This window comes from Ammospiza caudacuta, chromosome 5 (assembly GCF_027887145.1).
Source record: "Ammospiza caudacuta isolate bAmmCau1 chromosome 5, bAmmCau1.pri, whole genome shotgun sequence".
Classification (NCBI taxonomy): domain Eukaryota; kingdom Metazoa; phylum Chordata; class Aves; order Passeriformes; family Passerellidae; genus Ammospiza; species Ammospiza caudacuta.
Window position 1 is genome coordinate 16394420 of NC_080597.1, and position 12317 is coordinate 16406736.

The following is a 12317-nucleotide window of genomic DNA, read 5'->3' on the forward strand; positions in this document are numbered from 1 at the left end:
GCGGTCCCTGAGGCCGCCCCGCTGGGGGCGCTGCGCGGGCGCGGCGCTGGAGGGAGATAGCGCGGGTTTGGGGCGCGGGCGCTCCGTGCGAGGTAGGAGCGCTCTGCTGAGGGGCTGCGGGGTGTCGCTGAGGGCTGCGGGGTGTCGCTGAGCAGCTGCGGGGCTCGCTGAGCAGCTGCGGGGCTCGCTGAGGGCTGCGGGGCTCGCTGAGGGCTGCGGGGTGTCGCTGAGCAGCTGCGGGGTGTCGCTGAGGGCTGCGGTGTGTCGCTGAGGGCTGCGGGGTGTCGCTGCGGGGCTCGCTGAGGGCTGCGGGGTGTCGCTGAGCAGCTGCGGGGTGTCGCTGCGGGGCTCGCTGAGGGCTGCGGGGTGTCGCTGAGGGCTGCGGGGTGTCGCTGCGGGGCTCGCTGAGGGCTGCGGGGTGTGTGCATTGGCGCGGCCACCCCTGTTTCTTCCCACTTTTCTCCCGTCGGCACTTTCATTCCCGCGGGTGTCCTCCAGTTCCCACCCTCCCAGGGCGTTTCGTTTTCACCGCTGCTGTCCCGCCGCTGCCTCATTTCGCTGCCGCTGCCCGTATCTCTCTCTCTCGGTTTCTTGCCTGTGTCTTCTTCCTTTTCCCTGTCCTTCTCCCAGTGTTTGTACAGCCTCCACGAGTGTAGCTTTGGTGATGTTTCTTCTCTCTTTTGCAGTTTGCACTCACCAGCACCCCACCTTTATTCCACATTCTCCCCATTTAGTCCATCACTTTTCCCCAGATGGATGCCTGAACTGGAGCATCGGGGACGTGGCCTTCTCCATTTACTCCACAGGCAAGGAAATAACGTGTTTCTGTACACACAAAGCTTTTCATTACTTCTCTGTATACCTGAACACTCAAGGGCACGGTCCTGTTTGTTTTTTCCTTTTTCTGCCCTCCTGATCTCCACTTCTGAATAATTCCTTCACAGTTCTTGCAGCTAAAGAGAAGATCTTTGGAGAGCATCCTTTGCTGAACATGCCTGAGACAGCAAAGCCAGCTGCTATTACACTTCTCACTGCATCCCTCTGTACGCATAAGAGACAAAAAATATTTTTTATCCCAATGCTGTGATCATTACATTACTTGAAGAATATGTCACTCTATTTCCTTTTTCATTTTTCAGGATGAAAATTTCTAAGAAGGTGTTCATTGGAGTCAATTTCAAGAGGATAGTTTAATTATGTTATGGAAAATGTGTAATCAAGACACTGATGTGCACTTGACACATCAAATTTATTTTCAGTGAAGTTGTTAGTTGATTTTTTCTTCCTCAAGTTAATTTTAGAGTTTACTGAAAAACCCATTCAACAAAAACAACCTACAGTATACAAGCTGTGAAATATACTGTGACAGAAAATTGGCAATGTTTTCCCCTGTGTTTGTTATTTTAATATTGAAAAAAAATAGGGTAATCTTATTTTTCATTTTTTAGCTTCCAATTTATAATACATTTCCTCTGCTTCAGTATTCAAAGTCGTTTCAAGAATTATATTGGAAGCAATCAATCCACCAATTTAGGTAACAAAAACTTTTGCATGGGCTAAGTAATTTCTGCCTCTCTACATTCTCTGAGTATTTCCCATCAACTTGTTGTAAATTACTGTTTCATAGAACTTAGAGCAATACAGAATCACAGATTGGTCAAGATTGGTTTGTCCTTCATGTGTCTGGAAATCCAGGATTAGTTGCTCCCCATGGATCTAGGTGAGGCTGACTTCCTTCCTAAGTAAACTGGAAGCTCAGACCCCTCAAGTGTAGGGATAATTACATATTTCTTAATTAGATGATCACAATGAGCTGGTTTGCCTCCTCACTTGGTGTGTAATTATTCAACACATCATGTAGCCCTCGGACTGGATGCACAATTATTCATTCCCTTCTTTCTCCAGAATCCTGTGGGGATTAAACCAACCCCAGTGAATTTGGAGTGCTGAGAACTGGCAAAAGCATCCCATAAGATTTCTGGATCCTGTAGGTACAGTTTATTTGGTGATTTATGGATATGAATAACTTTTTTCTATTTATAAGATGTCTCTTCAGGAGCCTCAGGCTCAGCTGAGAAATCTGAGGAGAAAAACAGGATTATGAAGGTTTTACATGGTGGGGGATATGCAAGGTGCCTGCAGGTCTGGAGCAGGACACACTGATCCCATAAGGCAATGGAAAGACAGATTGAACTACCAGATTCTACAATTACAAAATGTAATGCTGATCAAAACATAAACGTTTTGCAGATACAAATCAATTTCTGTAATTGTATTTCTTGGGGGAAACAAACTAACTAAAAAAAACCTCTTCCAATAAAGAAGAAAGGTTCTGTTTCAACAATTGCAAAAACTGACATTTAGCACAGCATTTCCAAATAATTTCATGTACCGAATTTTTTTTCAAATGCTGAATTCTTTTTCTTTACAGTGTAGTGTATAACACATATTAATTTTATATTGTCAAGAGCTGCTTCTCAAAGAACATCTTAAATATTGGAATGGAGGCAGTTTTACAAAATCTACTGAACTGTTTAAAGGTTGGGGTTTTTTTGAAGACTTTCATTAAGGGGGAAAACCCCAAACCTGACACTGACTTTATTGGGAATTATTGTGAATTCTTTAATCTAAAAAGAATCAAAATGGTTTCTAGATTAAGTATCTGCAGGGTCCAGCAGTCAAATGCAAAATGCTGCTCCACCAAGCTGAATGCTTCAGAGTAAGACATAAGGCGTAGGTAAAGGATAAAAACCATTTCCCATGAAAGCCGTGGGAGGTGATGTGGGACAAGGTAACAAAGTTACTGGCAGAGGAGCTGACAGTTACTGTCACTGTTCCTTGATTTCCGTGGTGTTCTGCAAGCACCTCCCAGCCCTCTCTGAGAAATACTAAGGCGAGCCTGGGAAATAAAACTTCCAGTGGACAATTTGTGAGAGAAGTCTGTGAAATGAGATCACACTACTCGAGCATTTGAAGTGAAATAAATTAACAAAATACTTCAAAATTTTTCAAAGTATCCATTTGGATGTGTTAAGTGGGTGTATATGGTGGTCTACATACATCTGCTCCATTGTGGGAAATGAAGAACAATTCATCCCAAAATAACCCAGAGCGCGGCATTGACCTGGGAATTGTTGGATTGAATTCACTCTAGACACAGAGGATGTGTTTCAAACTTGAGGTACCCAAGAATTATTGTTCATAAACAATTTTGGATCCTTCCAGATGGAAGAATTTAAAGGACTGCCACAAGGATTTGTGCGTTGCAAAACACAGGAAAAGCCTCTGAGTAAATTAATGCTGAGTAGCTGGCTGGCTGTGATATATGAAAAACCTGATTCCAGGCCAGAGCTGAAAGATATGAAATTAGAAAAGAAAGATGATGATGATGATGATGATGATGATCCTGTTCCCTGCCTGCTGCTCTGTGTCCCTGCTCCTGCCAAGGCTGCTGGTGTCATCTGAGGGGTTAAGGTGGCATAAGGCAAGTGCACAGGAGGTTGTTCTAGCAGAGTGCGAGCTATAGTTGGAAGGACACGATGAGGACAACTAGCTCTCCGGCGCGCTGAATTGTGTGGTGAGAATCACACTGGCTTGCTCCCGGATCTTTGTTTATTTACCATTTTAAAGAGACTGGATGCCAGCCAGCTGCTGGCTCTGTGAGGAGGCAAAGGAACGGGATGAATGTGTTTGCAAAGGGCTTTGCAAGTGGTAATTTAGGGGACGGTCACAAACAAGTGTAGTACCTAAATTTCAGCTCAGAAATCCCTTCCGCAGCCTCTTACACTGACCACAAGCCACATCTTTACCAACGACTCGGACAGCACAGAGACCACACACAGAGGAGCACTGAAGGTGCACCTGCACTGCAGAACAAACACGGAGACTGGCAGAGCCCCCTCACCTCCCTGCTGGCTCAGGGCAGACGAGGCGAGCTGCGAGCAGCCACCACAGATCCGCGGGGAGCCTCGGCGGGCGCTGGGCAGCTGCACGTCAGAGCCAGGCAGGGGCTTGGCGTGAGCAGCTCAGCCCAGAACCGCACACGCTGCCTTCGCCCCTCCAGCACCTCTCTTGGAAATGGCCTTTCCCTTGAATTTCATAGTTCTTTCTGAAGCCATTGCCGGGCTGTGCAATCCTTTCCAAAGTGACGGGGCGTGTGTCACTACGGGAGGCGAGACGGCAGGAAGGGGCAGGGCCAGGATAGTGGGGCCGGGTCGGCATACCAGTGCGGTCGGCGTCAGGCAGCCGAGCAGCCACCTTTGTAAGGAGGGAGGGCCTTAGTGGTACCACACCAAAGATGGCGGCCCAGCCGGATGCGGCTTCTGCCAGCACCCAAGATGGCGACGAAGGGAAGCGGGCACGTGATGCCACACCAAAGATGGCGTCTCACTTAGCAGTTACTTCCGCCAGTGCCAAAGATGGCGGAACAACCGGTGATCACGTGATGCCGCACTAAAGATGGTGCCTCATCCGGAAGCGACTTCTGCCAGTATCCAATGTGGTGGCACGAGCAGGAAGTCACGTGATACCACACCAAAGAGGGGATCTTAACAGGAAGTGACTTCTGCCGGCGCCCAAGGTAGCGGAGTGCACAGGCAGTCACGTGACGTCACACAGACGATGACTGTCGGCGCTAGGCTTATTTGACCTTCCAAAGATGGCGGTGTGTTGCGCATGCGCTTTGGGTAGAGGAGGAGATCGCGTTCTAGAAGTAGCGCGCGCCTCTCAAAAATGTATGTTCGATTGCCCGAACTCCACCCCGCACTTCCAGCGCGATTTTCCACGGCGTTTCCCGGTGTGAGAACACGGGCTGTGGGCCAGCGGCGTGCGGGGACACGGGCTGCGGGGACACGGGCGGTGGGGATACGGACTGCGGGGACACGGGCTGCGGGAACACGAGCTGCGGGGCCAGCGGCGTGCAGGGACACGGGCTCTCTGGGAAGGCAGGACGTGGGGACACGGGCTCTGTGGGGACACGGGCTGCGGGGACACGGGCTCTGTGGGAACACGGGCTCTGTGGGGACACGGGCTGCGGGGACACGGGCTGCGGGGACACGGGCTGAGGGGACACGGGCTCTGTGGGGACACGGGCTGAGGGGACACGGGCTGCGGGGACCCGGGCTCTGTGGGGACACGGGCTGAGGGGACACGGGCTCTGTGGGGACACGGGCTGAGGGGACACGGGCTCTGTGGGGACACGGGCTGAGGGGACACGGGCCGTGGTCCAGCGGCGCCGGGAGCAGGCAGCAGGACGCAGCTCCTCTCTCGCAGCAGGTGCGAGGCGGCGGCCGGAGCTGGAGGCAGGGATTGCCAGGAAGGGCCAGCAGGGAGAATTCCCGCTGCCAGCCGCTCCCTGGGAGTGCTGGGCGGACTCGGGCTGGGGAGCTGGCAGGGTTGGGGTGGTTCATGTCCCCGGGAGCTGCTGAAATGACAGCTGGCAGCAGCCTCGTGTGGCTCTGTGGAACCAGCCACAGCGCTGGCAGCCGGGTGAGAGCTGGGAAATGAACATCAGCGGGCTGGAAACAAGCCGCAGAAATGGGTTATAATGGGATGGACTTCCCCCAAGCATCTAAAAATAAAAATCCTTTTGGTTTTGCTTTAGGAATTCAACTCTGGAGTGACTCTCAAGGTGTTGGCATTTGTTTTAATGTAGTTTTGGTGAGGTGCTGCCTCCGTGCCTTTCTCAGAGCTGCTGTTGGCTCAGCAGTGTCCCGGTGTCCCTGGGAGCTGCTGGTCTGTTCTCCCAGCCCAGTGGTACAGTGGAGACAGCTCATGCTGTTCCCAAGGGGGATTTCTGCCTGCAGGGACAGTTCTGGTGCCATTGGAGCCCTGGTGAGAAGGGAGGGCTGACAGTGACAGGTTTGGGATGCTCTTCCTGGGGCACACACGTCCCTCCCCCCCAGGCAGGCTCTGGGCTTGGATTCTTCAGCTGGCACTTGCCAAGCACTGGAAGGGCCTTGGCTGTGCAGGGAACAGAACATTTAAGGGGAAAGCAAAGCTGGGGATGTTCTGGCTTCAGAAAGAGACCACAGAAAGATCCTTTTGGAGGGCACAGTGAACTTTTCCAGCTGTGCCAAAACGAGCCAGTGGGATGTGAAGGTGTGGGACAATCTGGAAGGTTCCTTGTGCCCAAAGGATCATGGCAAAAGCAGCACTAAAAAAAGTCTGAAGTAAATCTTGGAGTGCCTTTTGGTGGCCTGTTGAGCTTGGAAGAGATATTTAGTGTGGAATTGCAGGGAAGCTGCCCTTGCTGCAGCGGTCGGAGGGAGAAGCAGTGGCAGCTGTTTGCTGGCAGCTGTTTGCCCACCTTCCCCTCAGTCCCCTGGAGCTCCAGGTCACTACACCACCTTTGCTATTCTGAGGGGTTTTTTTGCTGAAGGGTTTCTAAATGAGGCCATGGGCTTTACCACATTTGGATTTTATTTCTGCTTGAGGAAGTGCCTCATTGTAGGGTCTGTGACTTACCAGTCCCCATGCCAGGTTCACTGCAGTAGAAGCAGGCACATAAAGCCCAGGGCCTGGACTGGGATGCTCCAGGCCCCTGCCAAGCACAGGGATCATTGCTTGGTGTTGATTCTCCAGTCCTGTCTGCTCGGGCCTTGTTCTGACCTGCTCAGCCATAAGTGCCATTGCAGGAGGAGCAGAACATCCCACAGCTCCTGTGGATCACTTGTTGCACTGACTTTGTGCTGCAGCCTGAGCTGTGGGGCCTGAATTGCCTCCAGGCAGCCCGGATTGTTCCCAGATGCCACCCTCTGACTCCATAGGGTTGTTTTCCTCCAAGCCCAGGGGCTGTTTCAGCGGTGCTGTCTGCCCCTCTTGCCTTTGCCTGCTGTGAGCCACTTTGTGCTGCAGCTCAGTGAAATCCAGTACAGTGTTTATGGAGTGGGATTTTTGTGTGTGATAAAAGTCCCTGTCCATTCCCTCTGGAATGGCTGCATCCCTGGATTGTGAGTAACTCAGTTCTCTGCTGCTCTCAGGAGAGGATGGAGCTGAGGGTCCTGAGCAAAAATGATCCATCAAAGCCAGGGCAGTGCTCACAGCCTGGATCTGTCCATGACTGAGGAGCAGAAACAAGGAAAACAGGCTCTGTTTCTTTGCTCTCTCCACCTCAGTCCTCACAACTTCCCCCATGTGCTCCATGTCTGAGCAGCATTCCTGGACAGCTGCCACCCCTTCCTTACAAATAAAGGGCAAAGGTGCAGAGGGGGCTTTAGGAAGTGCCAATCCCTGATGGTGTCTCCCTGTGCTTGCTGTAGTTCTCCTGCCTGGAGAGACCTCCATGGCCTGGGGTTTGTCTAGGAAAGTGATCTTATTAAATTTGTCACAAACTGATGTTTGTAGACATCAATCTCTGATGGGAAACATCATTTTACTTTTGCCTTTTCCAAGTTATTTCCAGGTGCTGCAGAGGATGAGCATCTGTGTGCTCAAACTGAGCCAGGAGTCTGTGACTTCCACAGGGGACTTAATTTTCTTTTCTTCCTCTCTTTTAAGACAGGAAAAATCACCAGTTGCCCAGCAATGCTGAAGATTTTGGTGTTTGAGCAGCCAAACCTAGCAGCTTCTGACCCTGCTGGCCTGCCCCTGCTCATGCTGTGGCATGGGTCAGAGGGACACAGGGTTCTTCTTCTCCTCCATGCTGGGTTTAACTCCCTGGGGCTCACTGAGGCTGCGAATTGCATCCAGAGCATGTTGAGGCTCCTGGTGCTTGGGACTGTCGTGTTTGGTGTGCAGAAAGCATCCCAGGCTGACTTGACTCTGGATGTGCATTGCCACAGTTTCTCAGAGTGGGAAAAGGCCAGGAGGGAGCTGGGAAGGGCTTTGTCCCAGGCCTGAGCATCCTCAAAACACCTCAGGGATGTTTTTAAATGTTTGTCTCTTGTTTCCCAGCCCAGGGCTAAGCTGGAGAAAAGGTGGAGAGTGGCAAGCAGGAGTCCCATGTTTGGATCCACCCTTGGATTGCAGTTCCTCCTGGTGGGTCTGTGCTGCCCAAAGTGCAGAGAAAGGAGTCTGGGTGCTTTGCTCTGCCCCAAAGCATGTTTTGCTAACAAAATAGTAACCCTTAAAAGCAACAGCCTATTGCATATTCATATATCTCGTACTTAATTCAAACATTCCTTTCAAACTAAGGGTGATTCTGCTTAATGTCAGCTTCTCCCCTCATCTTGTAAATCAGTCGTCTGGGTCCCTCGAAGTCTGGGCTATCCCCATAAGGAGGCAATAATCCTTCTCTTGGAATCTTGGTGTCTTGTTACTCTTATCTCTATGTGAAGAATTTCTTGATTATCTTACCCATTCATTGAGCTAGTTACAAAAAGTATCTTACATCATATAGTTTCTATTTTAATATTATGCTATAGCCTAAAAACTGTATTTACCACACTGCTTTAAAACGATTAATACAGCATAACTTTGGAACATAACACATAGTATTCATTTTATTATTTCCGATGAGCCAATCATATAATAAGCATATTTCACACCCCCACCTGGCCCTTCCCTTCCCCTCCCGCTTCCCTGCTCACCCCGACTCCCCTCTCTATCACTTCTCACCCTCCCCATCTCTGCCCTCTCCCCATCCTTCCCTCTCCCTCTTTCCCGCAGCCGCGAGGCTCGGGGTGCTGGAGAATAAAGCGCAGAGGGCCGGAGCCCGGCGCCCCCTGCCCTCACTGGAGCCCCCACACGGGGCCGGACCCGCTCGGGGTCCGCAGTGCTGTTCACCCCCAGCGCCGGCGCTCGGGCTCCCACACATCACACTGGGGGGCACCGTGATCCCCCCACCCCCGGGACCCCTCCGGAGCAGGGCTGCGGCGGGACCGGCGCTCGGAGCGCTGAGACGGGGCCGGCACCGGGATCCTGGCCCCGACATCTGGGTCCGGCTCCTGCCGGTGTCTGCTGGGGGTCCCGGGCGGAGCCGCTTCTCCTCGGCGGGCGGGGTGCGGGATTTGGGCTGGGCTGAGCACCGGGATCGCCGCGGGCGGGAGGAGCCGCTCCGGGACGGGCCCTGGGACCGGTGTGGGACCGGGACCCCGCCGGGGCTCGGTCCTGCTCCAGCCGCTCATCCGACACCTGCCGGGTGAGACTCGATGCTCTCCCTCCTCTCCCCCACCTTCTCCGTGGCTCGCACTCCCCAGTGGAAAAACCCGTGGGTTTAAAAAGCCAGTGGAAACTGTTTGCTCTTTATTTCTGGAGCACTGGAGATTCTGAGTTGGAAAGAGCCACGAGGATCATCAACTCAAATGGTGATAAGTGATTGATGCATGTGGGGATTGAATTCAGAATCTTGGCCCTGTCAGCACCCTCCTCCAATCCCCTGAGCCAGTCTCAGGCTCATGAGGAATGTCCTGCCTGGGATGGGGATGGCTGCTGCCAGCAAGGGAATTCCTATGCAAATGTAGCTCCTTCTTTCCTGCTAATGCTGCTTTACACACCAGCCCCTAGACTGGCTCTAGAGCAGAACTGGCTGGTACCTGGCATGACAGCACAAAACTCTTCCAATAACCCTGGTTTCCTGCCCTTTCCAGGAATTATCCAACAGCTGTAAAGGTGCCCATTCCATGTCCCTTTCCAGGGAGACATGAGCAGGACAAGCCCTGAGGGATCCAAAGTTCTTCTGGAGAGTGTCAGGGCTGGTCCCAGCTGCAGAGGGGCGTTTCCTGCAGGTGTGAGTTCACAGCCCAAAATCACTGCAGGTGCTGAGGCTGGGGCCGCTTTCCTGCCCCAGAGCTGCATGGAGGCCTTGGTGACCCCCACGCCCTGCCAGGAACGTTCCCTGGTTCCCTGGTGTTTGCTCGGTGTGTCCCAGCTGGCTGGAATGCGGGAGCCCCAGGAAGGGAACCAGCCCCTCTTGTCCTCAGTACGTGCAGGGGAGGAGCTGTGCCTCAGTGTCCTGCCCGTGCCACACACACACCCTGGGACGGGCACTGGGATGGATGTGGATAAAGGGCTGCCAGCAGCTCCTCGGCCAGGGGCTGCTCTGACAGGCACCTGGAGATGCTTCAGCCTGGACAGACCCCCTGACACCCCAGAATTACCCCAAGGAACAGCTGCCATTCCCTGGGAATGTCGGCACGGGGCGTTTGCAGAGGGGCTCAGACAACGATTCCCAGTGCCGACCTCCCAGAGCTCCTGCACACCCCCAGGTATGTCCCAGACCCCAAACCCCTTCCCTTCCAGCCTGGGGACATCATCCATCAGCAGTGTTAAAATCAAGGGAATCTTCCCCCACAGAAATGAAACCCCAAGCAATGCCCTTGGAGATGCCTTAAAATAAAAGGTCAGAGTCAGATGAAGTTTTGTTAGCATGAAATTTGGAGTTTTTCAGGGAGCTGGCTGGAACCACAGAACTGATGGGAAGCTTTCCTGTCGGAGTCTGTAGCCGGTCAGAGTGACCCCGAGATGTGTTAGAAAGTCTCTTTTCCCATCCCATTGCCCAAAGAAGGAGTTAGAGCTCTTAATTTCTCGGTCTCAAGGTTGTTTATTGTATCTTATCTATAAAATTCTCTCTCCTGTCCCGCCGAGGTCTGCTCAGCAGGACAGTCCAGGCACTCTGCCTGCCCCCGGGGCAGTGTTATATCTTTATACTAAAAACGATGTGTACAATACTTACCATTACTTTCCGATACCTATCACCTGTGTTAGACAGTGAGCTTCTACTCTAAACCAATCTGTAAGTGCCAACATCACAGCAGAAGATGGAGGCCAAGAAGGAGAAAGGCTGGTCATGCCCAGATTCCTTCATCTTGCCCCCTGAACCCCCATTCTAAAAATCAAAAATCTATTTTTTCACCCCATGATAAATTCACTATCATTCTACTTAAACTTTCATGGCTTGTAATCCTTCATATAAAGGTTGATAATTGTTTTTTCCAAGGGCTAAATCAAAGGCACAGGGCTCTTAGGCTCTGTGCCAAGGTGTCTGAGCCTCCTGATTGGGTCTCAAGTCCTCCAGGGCAGCCAGAGGAATTTCCTGGATTCTCACACTTTCCCACTGAAGGTGTAACCCCGGATTTTTGAATCCTTGGATTTCTAAACCCTCGGATTTCTTGAATCCCCGGATTCCTGAACCTCTGGATTTTGAATCCCCTGCTGCCTGGTTATTTTTGAGGTGTTTGTCAGTAATGGTTTCTACACGGTCAAAAGCTGTGGCTGGTATAAGTGACCAAGTCGGGCCCTCCAAAAAGGACGTGAGTGTACAGACCCATCTGTGTCCAGAGTGTTTGAGCTTATCGGTGGCATCAGGGAGTGTTGTGGAGGAAACCTGCCTGTGCTGTGAACAAGTGAATGACCTCCTTTCACTGGTGGCTGAGCTTAGGGAGGAAGTTGAAAGGTTAAGGAGTATCAGGGAAAGTGAAAGGGAAATAGACTGGTGGAGTTCAGCCCTACCATCTTTAAGGGAGGTTACTGATCAAGAAACTGAGGACTTATATGCCTCCCACTCTCAGGCAACAGAAGGGCAACTGGTGGATGAAGAGGAGTGGAAACGGGTCCCCGTGAGGGGTGGTAAAAATGAAAAAACCTCCCCCCCACCATCATCCAGCCAAGTACCACTTCAGAATAGGTATGAGATTCTGGATCTAGAGATACAACTAGATGATTTAGGAGTGAATTGTCTGCCTAGAGAACCCCTCAATTATGATTCACCTGCAACACGAATCACTACCTCTAGCATCAAGAAGAAAAGAAGGGTAATCGTAGTAGGTGATTCCCTCCTGAAGGGAACTGAGGGCCCCATGTGTCGACCAGACCCATCCCACAGGGAAGTCTGTTGCCTCCCTGGGGCCCGGGTACAAAATATCACTGAGACACTTCCTGGGCTGATTCAGCCCTCTGATTATTACCCACTGCTGCTACTCCAGGCTGGCAGTGATGAGATTGAGAAGAGGAGTGTCAAGGCAATTAGAAAGGACTTCAGGGTACTGGGTCAGGTAATTGACAGGGCAGGAGCACAGGTAGTGTTCTGCTCAGTCCCTTTGGTGGCAGAAGAAAATGATGAAAGAAACAGAAGAATCCGTATCATCAACAAGTGGCTTAAGGGTTGGTGTCACAGGCAAAATTTTGGATTCTTTGATCATGGGGAAACTTTTACAGCATCTTCTCTGCTGGAACCAGATGGGGTACACCTCTCTGTTAAGGGCAAAAGGGTTTTAGCTCATGAACTGGCAGACCTCATTGAGAGAGCTTTAAACTAGGTTTGAAGGGGGAAGGGGAACCAGCTGAGCTATCTGGAAACAGGCCCAAGAATTGCAAGGCTGAGTTAGGGGTGAAGTCAGTAGCCCAGATGAGGTGCATGTATACCAATGCACGCAGCTTGG